Source organism: Protopterus annectens, chromosome 3.part0 (genome assembly GCF_019279795.1).
Source record: "Protopterus annectens isolate FY-2018-M chromosome 3.part0, PAN1.0, whole genome shotgun sequence".
Lineage (NCBI taxonomy): Eukaryota > Metazoa > Chordata > Ceratodontiformes > Protopteridae > Protopterus > Protopterus annectens.
The window spans coordinates 695,645,988-695,659,923 of record NC_056731.1 but is presented as its reverse complement, the minus strand read 5'-3'; positions in this window follow the sequence as shown (position 1 = coordinate 695,659,923).

Genomic DNA, 13,936 nt, shown 5'->3' with positions numbered 1-13,936 from the left:
AAATGACCTGTTATGAATAGATATGTCTATACATGCATACAATATGTATACATATCCTTCTGTCAATATCTGTCTCTCACATATATAACATATCTATCTCTATGTGTTTTCAGATAGATATATACCTATATATATAGGTGTGTATGGATATATGTATATATATATATATATATATATATATATATATATATATATATATAGATATATATATATATATATATATATATATAGATATATATATATATATATATATATACACACACATACAAACATCTCAGTCTCTCCCCATATATCTACCTATATAACACATATACATATCATACACACACAGCAACATTTATATACATATCCCTGTTATATACATAAATATGTGTGTGGATGTGTGTATTGTCCTACATACTCTAATAATGGTGAGTAAAGCTGCTCTATCACACATCTATAATGCTGCTCAAAGGATTCAAAGTAAGCTCTTAACAGTATATAATGCACTTGCCTACAGACCCCTGTGCCTGCTGGATGTCACCATATAGATGGCAACAGGTGAGCAGGTGGTGTAATGTGTAATGTTGTCTATACATGCATGGACAGGGCACATTCTTTCTGCCCACAGGCTTGCCCATCCAAGTGCAAACAGACATATATGGACGTACTGCTAACTGTAGACACACAGCTAGGATACTGACAGTTATCTGACTGCTAGGATACTAGATGCAGATAACAGTATGAAGTAATATCACTCTGCAGGCCACAGATGCTGTTCAACACAAGCCTAGTTTGTGTAATCTACAAGTAGTTTGCCTGCAATCACATACTAAGCGGACATCGGCCATAGCACATGTGGTACATACTAGCTAGGTAGAGGTTTTAATCTCACTCCAGGCCACTTGCTGTATGTGTACCCTGCATAATAACTCAGAATCCTTCATTGGCTATCAAACTGCAAGGGTTATACACTTTTTGGCTCTGTATTGTTGTTGGCTTCCAAGCTGCCCTCTTCTACAAGGCCTGATGATGCCATCTACCTTAAGAGTACCGGCTGCCATTATAGCATCATACTTAAGCCATGGCACATGCGATAAGTACTGTGGAAGTACTAGGTAGGTAGAGGTTCTTATATCACTGCAGGTCAGTTGGTGTGTGTGTGTGTGTGTGTGTGTGTGTGTGTGTGTGTGTGTATTCCCCTACAAAATAACTATGAATCCCTCATTGGCTATCAAACTGCAATGGTTATGCACTTTTTGGCCCTGTAAGTTGCTGCTGGCTTCCAAACTGCCCTCTTCTACAAGGCTTGATGATGTCATCTACCTTAAGACTACCAGCTGCCATTGGAGCATCAGACTTAAGCTGTAGCACATACAGTAAGTGCTATGATCTGTGTGTAAGACCAGATAAGTAGAAGTTCTAGTCTCACTCCAGGCTGCTTGGTTTTGTTTATATGTCCCTAAGGCATATATATGATCACCTCAGTAACTTAGAAAGAGGCAGGGTTTTGCAGTATTTTATTTGTAGCAGGTGATGTGGCCCTCCAAATGCCTGACCACAACTAGGCCTGCTGATTTCATCATGCGTAATATGTCCTAAACTGATAGTACTAGCAGACACGAGGTGTGTTGCGTGTATCACGTAGTGTGATCTGTAGTGTGTACCATTATATTGGTTAGTGTTCTAATCGACATACTGCCAACTTGCACTATGCATGTGCCATGCCATGTCCTGTAAGTAGTAATTGGAAGTGGTGCTATCTTCAGTGTAGCCATGTTTGTGTGTGTGGCTGTTAGAGCAGTTTACATCAGCTTATGGAACCATAGGATGTTTAAACTTAACTAGCATAATGGCCATACAGCAATCACAATCCTAGGCAACTTTATACCCTTATTTACATGATCAGCACATATTGCCCCAGTACAAGAGGGACACAGGCAGAAGCCCTGTGTTGAAATGATGGTCGACCAGCCATTCATACAGTTGGCATGTGCTGAGGTGCACCGAGGTGCTCTGTGTGCCATTAGGCAGGGATGTGTTTCAAATTTGTGTTAAAGTCTGCTAGACAAATCTCTCCCATCAGCATGTATTACTAACATCACATATTAGGTTAATGTCCTTAGAGTGATTAATCCATCCACTATGCCACCTAATGATATGCATCATTTACAATCAAGCAGTGTCACACATTGCCCAGTATGCAATACAGAGATCACCTCTGAGTATTCTATATGCTACACACTGCAATGACACTCATTTCAGTTGATCCCCATTAAACACATACTGAAGACATGATGTTCCCTTGTAAGGGACCATACTGTTGTGTGCAATTGCCAGTACTGCTTGGAAGGGTACATTATCAAATAGCCATTGCATTCAGATATTAGCACGCTGAGGGAAGAGTACATGGAGGCTATGAGTATGTCACTTATGGGTGACTGTGCCCTCAGCAATGACATATGATTCCTGCCATACCATTGTGGAGACATGGTGAGCTCAGGCACATTAGGTGTAAATCTGTGTGGCCAGGTCTGCGTGTTCAGTTCTTTCACCCCTGAGTATGTACATCACATGTTGCAACTTATGTGTTACATACCAGGTACATAGGTGTTATTGAAGATAATGATACTACATATATATTTGCATGGAGTTTATGGCCATTAGTATGTCAGCAGGCATTTGTTCATCAATACCCGCTTGCAGGATATTGACATAACTCACAGACTCTATGACTGCTCACAATTTGCAGGCATCAGTCAACATTGTTAGCCACAGACATTCAGTACTCACTTGTATCATAATTAAATGGATTCCAAGTAATAGAGGACCCAGGACTGAGCCCTGTTAGACACTGCTGCTTACAGATCAGCAATTGGAGGCAAATGTCCCTATGTTGAGTATGTGTGCCATCAATGGGCCAGTTAGTGACCCCTACAATGACAGTACTATGGATGCAAAGTGGGTGCTTTGTAACTGAGTGGGGGATATAGTTAGATGGCTTGGCTCATCCCAGGGGGGTGTATGCCCTGATGTCCCCTCACTTTGGTCCTTGGTGACTGCCTCGGAAATGTCCACCATGTTTAACACTCATGATTGCTATGTCACACATCCAAACTGTGTACAGTCAACTGTGTGTAGATCACATATATGTGTGCTGATCAGCTGCATGATGATTGCCCACACAGGCATACAGATATGGATACTCAGACAAAGAGGTCTATAGTTCTGTTGGTCAGTGAATGCACCACCTCTGTGCAAGGGTATAACAGTTGCCGTTGTCCACTCAGCTGGGGTGCAGCCAGTGGTTTCAGCATGATTACAAGGTGTTCCCAATGCTGTTAGTAATCTTTGTCAGATCTCATGTAGGATGCAGTCTGGAATGTTAGCATGTCTAATAGTTGCTGTGCATCCTACATTGAGACGCCATTTACAACCAGCTCTGTAGATATGGAAGTTATGGGACACATTGTAGGAATGTCATATGTCACATGTGGTGGGGGCAGAGGATTGAAGTTGATGCAAAACCTGTGGGACTACAGGTTAGCTATGAGTACAGACCCATTATATGTGGCATTATTATGTATGAGTTCAACGAAAATCTGGGCCTGTCCTTTGATGTTACAAATGTAACTACACTGTGCATTGTGGTTCTGCTTTGTGTGAGTGGCTAATTTTGCCATTTCCTGTGTCTACACAACATCACAACAACACAATGTGCTTCTTTTAGCTGAGAAGGTTGTGCCTCCATTTTAGGGGGGCACCCTCACCCCAACTGTCACACAGCAATGTCCACCTCTTACTGCACAGCCTGCTACTGGCAGTTGTCCACCAGTCAGGTTTACTGTGCCATGAGGAGTCTGTGTCCCTCCTGTCACGTACAGCCAAGTTCATGCAGTTGTAATGCTGCTGACATAATGCATGGGTGTAGAGCTCTGCATACTTGCCTGGCCCATCTGAGGGGGTAGTACAGTCAAGCTATGTCAACCATCCCACAGGAGGTACTAAATGGCTTTGTTGAAATATATGTATGTATTGTAAGCAAGGGGGGTTAGTGGCAGTAGTTTTAATGAGACTGAACTGTGGCCATATCCCACCATGGAGGACCTGACACTGGGGGGGTTGCAGTGGTAACCCATATTGGTAAACACATGATGCAATATGTTGTTGCCCATTGTGGGGATGTCATGGGACTGCTACAGGGCATTGTAGTTAAGGACCTGGACTAACCTTTGGCAAGTGAGCTGCAGAACGACTAAGCAACACAGTTGGTGGTCACTTAATGCCACCCCAACCATAGTGTAATGATATATCTTGATAGACACATACATACAAATACACACAGTGGGTGTCTGGATTCATGCAGCTGCTCCTGTAGCCAGCTATTGCTTGATTATGTGCCCTTCCAGTATTGAATGGCACCTGCCGTGTCTCCGGGAAGTCACAGTGTTTCACAAAATCTGGATGTGTATCTATCCTATAATGAGTATGTATATACCACCTGCATTACCTAGAATGCTGTCATTTTGAGGTCTAAAGATGTGGATGGACATATAGTCTGGTATGACTGTTGTGCTGTCCACAGCCTTGAACCAGATGTCCTTGACTGCACACATGTCTGCATTATCCAGGGTGGGGACACTTTCCACAGAGTGGGGTTCAGTGTTGCCATACCCAGCGTGTAGCACCATGACCATGATGTTGTATTAAGATGGTGTTCCCATTGTCAACTTTGCCCTCAACAGTGCATGCATCTCAGATACATTGCTGGGGTGTCAGCAGCCTTGGCTGGTACTCCTGTTCCCAGGGGTGAGAGATGAAGACCATCACTGGTGAAGTATTGATGTACTGATATGAAGTGGTGATAAATATGCTAACTATGATCAAACAACTGAGGCATATGATGCAAACTACCCCCCCCCCCCTTAAGAAGGTCAGAACGTATAGAAAATAGAAATAAGCAGAAAGTTTTTTTAGCAAAACCATATTCCCCCAGGAACAACAAAGGGAAGAACAGGGGTGGTTACAGAAATACACACAGATAGGAAATTTAGAATAAGGCAAACCTATTGGTGTTTGTTATGAAGGAATTTGTCATTCCCTGGAAGGTTTTAATATTTTTAATTACACGGAACACGCTATAGTGATAACCTGACCAGTTATGAAACCTGACAAGGGTGAGGTGGGGTCGTTTTGCTTACCAACATAGATTATGTTAACCAACTGACTTTGATTTTTTTTTCTGACACTAATAAATAGCACATTTCCTCTAGGAATGAGGTTTCTCTTGCACACAGAAAAATTCAGTTATTCTTAGAAGATTCTATATTTCAAAATGTTATTTCAGAGGAAGTGTACAATTTTTTGAAAATGGAACACCCTCTAACACCAATAGACTTTGGTATTCCAAAAGTGCACAAATGTGTATAACAGCCACTTTTTAGGGTGATAATTTCTAACTGCAGTAGTTCCACTTATTCTTTAAGTACTTTTGTGGACAGGATTTTGAAAGAATCAATAAAATCTGTAGACTATCTGTTGAAAGATTCTTGGGACATTGTATCAAAAATTAATGAAAGATGGTATAATGATGGTAGTATCCTGTCCACAATAGATGTAGTCGATCTGTTCACCTCTATCCCCCACCAGGTGGGTTTAGACCTGTTTTATGAAGCTATTAGAGTGTTAACCAGGCTTAGTAATACCATGCTTAATTTTATCATGGCAAGTATGAATTACATTCTCACTAACAATTTCTTTACCTTTGAGGGGTGAGCACTACAGACAAGTCCAGGGATTGGCAATGGGGGATACATGTGCCCCCATTTATGCCAACTTGATTTTATATGCTTGGGAGAAAAAGTATGTCTTCACCACTGATTATAAACAACACTGGTGCACATACTTCCGCTATTTGGATGATATCTTTATTTTGTGGAAAGATGATCAGGTTGATGTTGAAGACTTTGTGGGTCATTTAAATAAAATATGTATGTATTTTAAATTTACATCTCAAAGTTCAAAAGATTCTATCATTTATTTGGATGAAACCCTTTTCAAAGATAGAGAGAACAATAAGTTCTCGTCAAAGGTTTTTGGGAAAGAAACATTTTTGAACAATTACTTGGACTTCCAAAACTGCCACCCTTGCACAATAAGTAAAACATTTTTAAAGGGCAGCTTGTGAGAGCAGCCAGAATGTGCTCAGATAGGGAGTTGTTTTTGTGTGAAATAGATTTGGTAACCGACATGTTTAAACTCAGAGGTTACCCGGACAAGATCCTTAATATTATTGTTAAAGAGATGGTAGAAGGGTGGGGGTCACAAATATAAACCTCTGCTTGGTAGTGGGGAGATGATAATCATATTGATAACACAATGTTTAATGCAAGTATGGTTATTCCATTTGTTGTAGGAGAAAAGACAGTTAAGGCTATATTTAAAAAGAACTGGACATATTTTGAGGGAACTCAGAAATTTTCAATATGTTGGGCCAATCCCCAATGTTTGTTTATAGAACCGGTAAGAATATGAAGTATATTGTGGAGCACACAACATTTAATTTCTCACTAACACTGAAAGGCACAACTAAATGTAACCAATGTCCATATGTTTTGGACAGTGATTATATATAATTAAAAGGTTTTAGGCACCACATCAGGCTACATAAGGGCAATTGTAACACAAAGGGTGTGAGATATATATATATATATATATATATATGTGTGTGTGTGTATGTATATATATATATAAATATATAAATAAATATATATATATATATATATATATATATATATATATATATATATATATATAAAGTATTTGCCAAACATGTTGAGATCTAGAATATGTGAACACCTATATATACACTATAGCTAAGGGCAATATTAACAATGCCCTATACAAACATTCGCTAACTTGCCCAAGTAACACCAAATACAAGTTTGGAATATTAGAAGTTGTTCCACAAAGTACAAGGGGTGGTTGGTGGGAATTGCAACTTGAATTAAAAGAATTTTACTGGATTATCAGACTAAATACAGGGATTGCACCAGGGCTCAGTGATTATGTTTCATTGCTTCCTGTGTTGAAGCACAGGGTTCTGGATCTTGGATAAATGTTGTATTTTTAGTAATTTTATATTTTAATGCTTATTTCTACCAAAAGAATGGTATTTTTGAATAATAAGTTGTATATACAACAAAATGTTTTCTTAAAGTGTCTTGTTGTTTTAAGAACAATTTTTTTGGAACATTGATTCACGTTTTATCTTTTAATTGCTTATTGATGTTAATTGGTAGTACTATTTAAGTAGGGGCATTTTATTTAGTAATTTGTTCTGAAGATGTCCCTTAGTGATGAAAAGGGATGAAAGTGCTTAACTTGTTTTATTGGTGAATAAAGACGTTTCTACCATAGCATTTGTCTGGAGCTTATGGTGGTGTTTTATCCAGAAGCACTTTTTGTTGTATTTATTAGTGTTTAATAAGTGCTTTTTGCAAATGGGTATCTTGGATTATGAAGTACTTATGTCTGTTGAGCAAGGCATCCCAGGCAGACATGTAGTAAATCCTCTTACAATGACATCACATGCTAAGGCAATTATTGACTTCCATCAATTTCCATGGGTATGAAACCATCATCCTAGGTGAGGATGAACTGCAGCTGAAAGCTATGCTCATACCTGTGAGACACACAGACTGGCTAAGCTCAGTCATGTGTCTGCATATAGGTCAGTGACGTATGTCCCTAGTCATACACACCTGCAGGAACTATGATGTCAATATTATGTTAACTAAGCAATTTGCGGCAATGTGGTAAGGCCTATTGTGTCAACACACAGACAGCTATCTGTGATCTTTTCCATATGTAGCCACTTCACACAGACATCAATGTGTCTCATGATGTAATCACCTATGACTAAGAGGTGTGATTTTGTGTTTCGCCTTGGGTGTTTGACCGGTGAGAGAGTGGCGCATGCAGTATTATGTATAATGTGCACTCCAGATGCAGGATTTTCTGAGCTGTCTGTTGTTTGTCAGTGTGTCTGGTAAGGAGCTGCACACATGCATGTGTGAGTAATGTGGGTGTAGGTGGTGAAGAATGTGAGCTGTGCATGTTGGCATAATGCTCATTGCCATATATAATTACTGTTGTTGGAGACACCATTCCAGCAAGGTTTGAAATGCAGTCACATCTGTCACACGTTGTGTTTGTGGATCATAGTAGTAGAGAGGTGGGGACACTCCCAACATCTCAGCAGCAGGTCCTGCAAAATTAGGGTCATGCTACCACACCCTTGGGGTTGACAGCCTGATATACAGTGTTTGTAGTCACATCTTGCAGTGAAGATGTGGATGCCTGTGCATGCATAGAGGACTTGTTCAACTTTGCTGACATTACGTTGACCTCACAAGCATACGATGCCTGTCAATCAACCAGACAGCACACTGAGTGTTATGCGACATGATGTGGGAACACAAACATGTTTCAGGAACATAACTGTATAGTATGACATGTCTAGGACATGTGGCAGCTGGACACACATTGGTCATAGGTGGCCAGTCTGCTGCAGTAGGCCTCACAACCATGTCATGCAGATATCAACCAGTAATCTGTTAAAGGGCAGGATACAAGACTAGCTGTGAAATTGTCACCTACAATGGCTCACCAGCAATGTGCCAATTGTGTCAGCAAGACTTGGCATCTGTGTCACTGGACATTGCACATTATATTGTGGCACTACAGCAGTACTACTAATCTCCCTGTCATCAGTTTCCTAGTGACATAGCACAACCATAGAACAGAAGGCATAAGACATACAAAAGCAAACTGAGTGCCCAGGTTGCTAATCAAGGCATCTACCTGGAGAAGGGCATGTGAAGCCTACAGAGCCTTTCATGATGTGAAAAAGCTATGCAGATGAACAAACAGGCTGTGCCCTGCTTGTCATCATGGGCTTCATAGTAACTTTTTACGTGTGATGACAGAAAACGTATGGGAGCATGGTAGCCTATGTGAGAGTGGTGTTGGTGAGACCAGCAGTATTAGTTGTCAGGCACCAGGAATTATGTGGACTCCCATGTTTAACACAGTCTTCACAAGGAAATTGTGTTCTTCCAGTGCACACTGCTTGGGTAGTACCCAACTGCAGAATACCTGTGTAAAACCCACACCTTACCTTCACGGGGTATAGATATTACACTTCCCTAGCGTGTTTGTCTGTGCTCTGTACAGACACCTTGGATGACTCTCTTCTTGTAACATGCTGGAAGTTACTGCAATACTTAGTTGCACAAAGGACAACTAGCACGTAGTACCAAGCTGTGTCCCCATATCTCTGAGTCATGTGACATGAAATGCCATAAAAGTATTTAACATGGATATGAGCAGTAACACTGTCGTACACCTACTGCCACTGGACCAAACACTGTTTATTTTGCTGAAGGTGAAATCATGCTTGCCATCTTTAACTGGCAGACCCCACTGAGTGTTACACTATGCAATGGATGACAGAAATATGACTCTCTCTACCTACCATGGCCTGACAAGGTGTTTGACAATATTAGGCTAGCAACCATTGCTGGAAACTGTGTAGGTTATCTACAGAGTGTTTTGTCAGCTGGTGGATAGGCAGGTGTCTGACAGTCATAATCTGGGAAGATAATATTGGGAGACCTACACTGCAATTACACCAGTCACCAGTGGATTTTCACAGACATCATTAATGGTGCACCCCTTCTAGCCCTTACCTCTTTGCAGTCACAGCCATTGTCAGTGACCTCTGACTGACTTAATTAGCAGGTGATTGCATATTAGGAGCTGGCACTGAATCCCACACAGAACCATTAGTTATCCAAGATGGCCTGAGACACACATTCAGTTGTTGTCTGAACCATTAACAAATACTAATTGCCAAAGACTGCACAATAATATCCTTTGGGAAGTCATCCACCCCTGAAACATATTGTAGTGTCTGCACACTGCACACAGTTGAGCTATTACTCATGGAGTTATGGACACAGACAGTAATGCAGCCTTTGACTTTCACTGGTCGGTAAGCTGTGGGGATGCATTTAGTTTTATATAAACTATACAGGAAGGTATGGCATGTAAATCCCAGACAGTCACTGCTATACTGCATGTGGTACTCATCACACCTATCAATGAGTGCAATGGAACCTTTGCTATGTCACTACACAGGCATATCTTACAACTGTAGCAGCCACATAGGTTCCATGGTACTCCAATACACATTGTAGATAACATGTCCTATGGAGTCTGCATCAAGACCATACATATGTAGTCTGTCTCCTAAATGCTTTAGAGGGGATGTGTATGGCTGCCATACAGGGAGGTGTCAGATCCCACTGTGTACCTCTCGCGTATCCATGACAGGACTAACACATGTCTCACTTGTTCTGCACACCTACAGCATCACTGTGGTATAAATAGTACATGCTGGAGAGACAGATATGTAACACAGACAGTATACCCTATATGTAACAGGCCCCCCATGCATGTGAAGCACACATCTGCTGTGGCACACAGCATGTTCAGGTTACACAATGGGATGCAGAAGAAGACAATCATAACTGGTGTCAGACAAGTGTCTGTACTGGACACAGGAAATCTGTAGATGGGTCATCTCCATCATCACATTTTTAGATGTGTTAGCTGCCAAAACCCTGGTGACACTTATCAAGGGTATCAGACCTTTTCACAGATTAGGGATGCATGAGTACAGTCAATGACACTATTGTCCTTGTTAGCCTGTTATACACATATGAACCTTTGGAGCATACTTATAGCGCTGTACCTTGCTGAAGACACATTTATTCTGTGCTGACATTCCATCCTGTGCTATGATGTCTATGGCTTTATTGCCACATTGTATCCATAGGTGTCCCCAACAGAATCCTGAAACAGACACATAAACAGGTCTATGACACACCTTTCATTGTGTATGTATACAGCCATTACAACATCATACAACATAAGGTACACAGAAAATGTCATCATACAGTATTTGTCAGTATCCACTACAAGTGGCATGGCAAAACAAAAATAAATTACACAAGTACATTCCCTGAATCGATGGAGAGGATGAAATAGATGTGGCACAGATATCATCATTTGCAAAGGGTGTAGTGTGGGGTGCAGAAGGCCTAGGCTGACTCAAAAGGTTGACAGCATGAGTGTGAGTCAGGAAGGGAAGCAGATAAGATGGACCATAGAAACGTGCCATGTGTATCTGTAGGTGACTTGCATTTGACAGTGGTGTGTGAGTGTATGCGTGTACGCAGTCAAGCTCAGTGCTAGCCCTGCACGTGTGTATGTTGGACAGCTTTGAACCACACATGGTAGAGCTGACAGCTCACCCTCTCTGGCCCTGAGCATGGAAACTGGCTCTGCCTGGAGTTGCACTGGCACCTTCATGCTCAAGGTCAGAAGCGGTGCTAGTATGTGATGGTGACTGTTGTCTTCTGGGACCGTGTTCTCCATGAGAACACCAAGGACCACAAGCCCTTGGCCTGCCACATTTTGCCATGGACAGCGCACTCCCCTATGTAGCACTGGATGTGCTGCACTACAGGAGCATGATTGTACATGGCCATGTAAACTCTCAACAGATGGGGTTGCTGACCTACATCCATGAGTCCGATGCTCAACTCCAACCAGACATTCCAGCACAGACACTGTGCTTTCCAAAACAGATAGTGTGCAATCTGTCTCAGCCTACCTTCTTTCCTTACAACAGTGAACTGATCCAGGTTGTCAGCAATGAGGTGGAGGGAGTCATAGATGTCAGACTGTGCTTCATCCATAATCCTAAGCAAATATATGGAGTTCCTTTCAGAATATACCTGTGCATCCATGATGGCCCAAAACATGCCCCGAGTGACCTGTGATGTGATGCCTGCAGCAGATGGTGGACAGACAGCAGGCCTCCTACAAGCACCCCCATGAATCTGCCTGAGTGGAACCTCACCATCTGTCTGACTATGGCCAGTATCTACACTCACTGGAGCCATAGTTGCCATACTTTCCTGTTCAATGTCCCCACCCTCTGACTGTCCAATATCTGTGGCCTCCGGGAACTGGGTATGTGTGGGCATACTGACTGTGTACTGTGACAATGAGGGCAGAAAAGGGATGTCAACCTCTGGGACAGATTCAGTCCCTGAAACCTCCACCTGTGCCTAACTGTGGTCAATATCATCATCAGAGTCTGAAGAGACACTGACATCAGATAGTGTAGGGGACAGACACCAACCCTCCGGTCACCTGTGATATGAAAGGAAAAAGCAGTACATTAATACCTGCACTATTATGCTCTGCAGTACTATGTTGCAATATATGTAAAGTTCTATACACTGTTGTCATTATTACAGACCTGTTGAAAACCCAACCTCATAATACTGTCACATCTATCAGTGTGGTCACACCGACAAGGCATACATATCACTATGACATGTGTACCGTCAGAAAATATATGCGCAGTTGTAAATCATGCCGACAATACAGCACTCCAGGCAGCAGGCCTGTGATGGCATTTTAGGGATTACATTGCTGTGAACCTACATCTATAACAAAACAGTGTTGTGCTTACCAGGACCAGGACCATGGCCTTGTCTGTACCTGACAGACCTGTGAAAAGTTGAGGGAGAGGTAATGTCAGTACCACTACATGTTGCACCACAACAAGGTAATACATCCATATATCTCACATTTACAGTGGCTACTGTGTTAATTGTTATATTGGTTGAAATCTGGGCATGAGAGTCAAACTGCAGTTACCCCCCAAAGAACAGAGTCCTGACACCCCCATAAGAGTATGTGCACCTTGACACACTGAATGCTACAGTATTGCAATGCAGATCAAACTAAGCTTACCTGCACACTCTTCTGCCATGGAAACTGTGGCACCCACATCCATGATGTATGGTTTGATGTATGCCTGTGAGCTGTCATGTGTGCCTACATTTGCCAGGATTTCCTCAGTGGTTGAGAGTGGCTGTTCCATGCAGGCCCTCCACCAGTGATGTCATGATCCCTGGCTACATCTGCTGCTCTTCTGCATGCAGCATTGATCATGTCCATTTTGTGGTGTTGAACCTGCTCATATGTCCTGCTCTGATGATCTGTGGCATTCAAATCATAGACAAGGTCAACCCACAATGCCACCCACTGTTCCTTGTTGTTCCTACCCTTGGACAGTAGGTATCCAGGGTGTTGATGGAGGAATTCCAGTATTATATAATTCTCTGCATCTATGAAAGGTGCATGGTGTCTTGGATACATGTTTCCTGAAAGACAACAAAATGGGAACATGTCTGGATTGCATACATGGAAGTACACTATCTAGAGATACAGCAAGAACAGAATGGCTGGGGGTATCCACTGCTTGATCACACATGTCATATTCCACAGTGTGCAAACATACTAAGTATGTGGATACAACTAAGATACTAGTGATAGTCAGCTATTCCCATGTGTGCCATGACAGATACTGCTGTATGATCATATTCCTGACACGGATGTCTATTGTAGTGTGCCCCCTAGGGGCAACCGCCCTGATAATATGTCAAAACAACTGTGCCAAACAAATAGCAGTGTGCTATTAAAACCACTATAAAGGGACAGTCCTATGAGACCAGTGTGCCACATTGACAATAAACATTCCATCCTTAATTTATTGGACTTCCTCTGTAGGTGTAACATATCTGGAGATTATTGACATGTCAGTATCACAGTTCTAAGAAAGGACACCACACAGCTGAAAATAAGGACCATGTTGTTTACTGCAAAAACACTCAGTAAAATCACAATGTAAGCACTTTCGTAAGGTACACTGCCCAAACTTCATCAGACAAAGTGAATTAAAGCACATTAAGCATTTATATAAAAGACCAGACCCCCACAGTCATTAATTATTAAAGCACCGCTAACATAT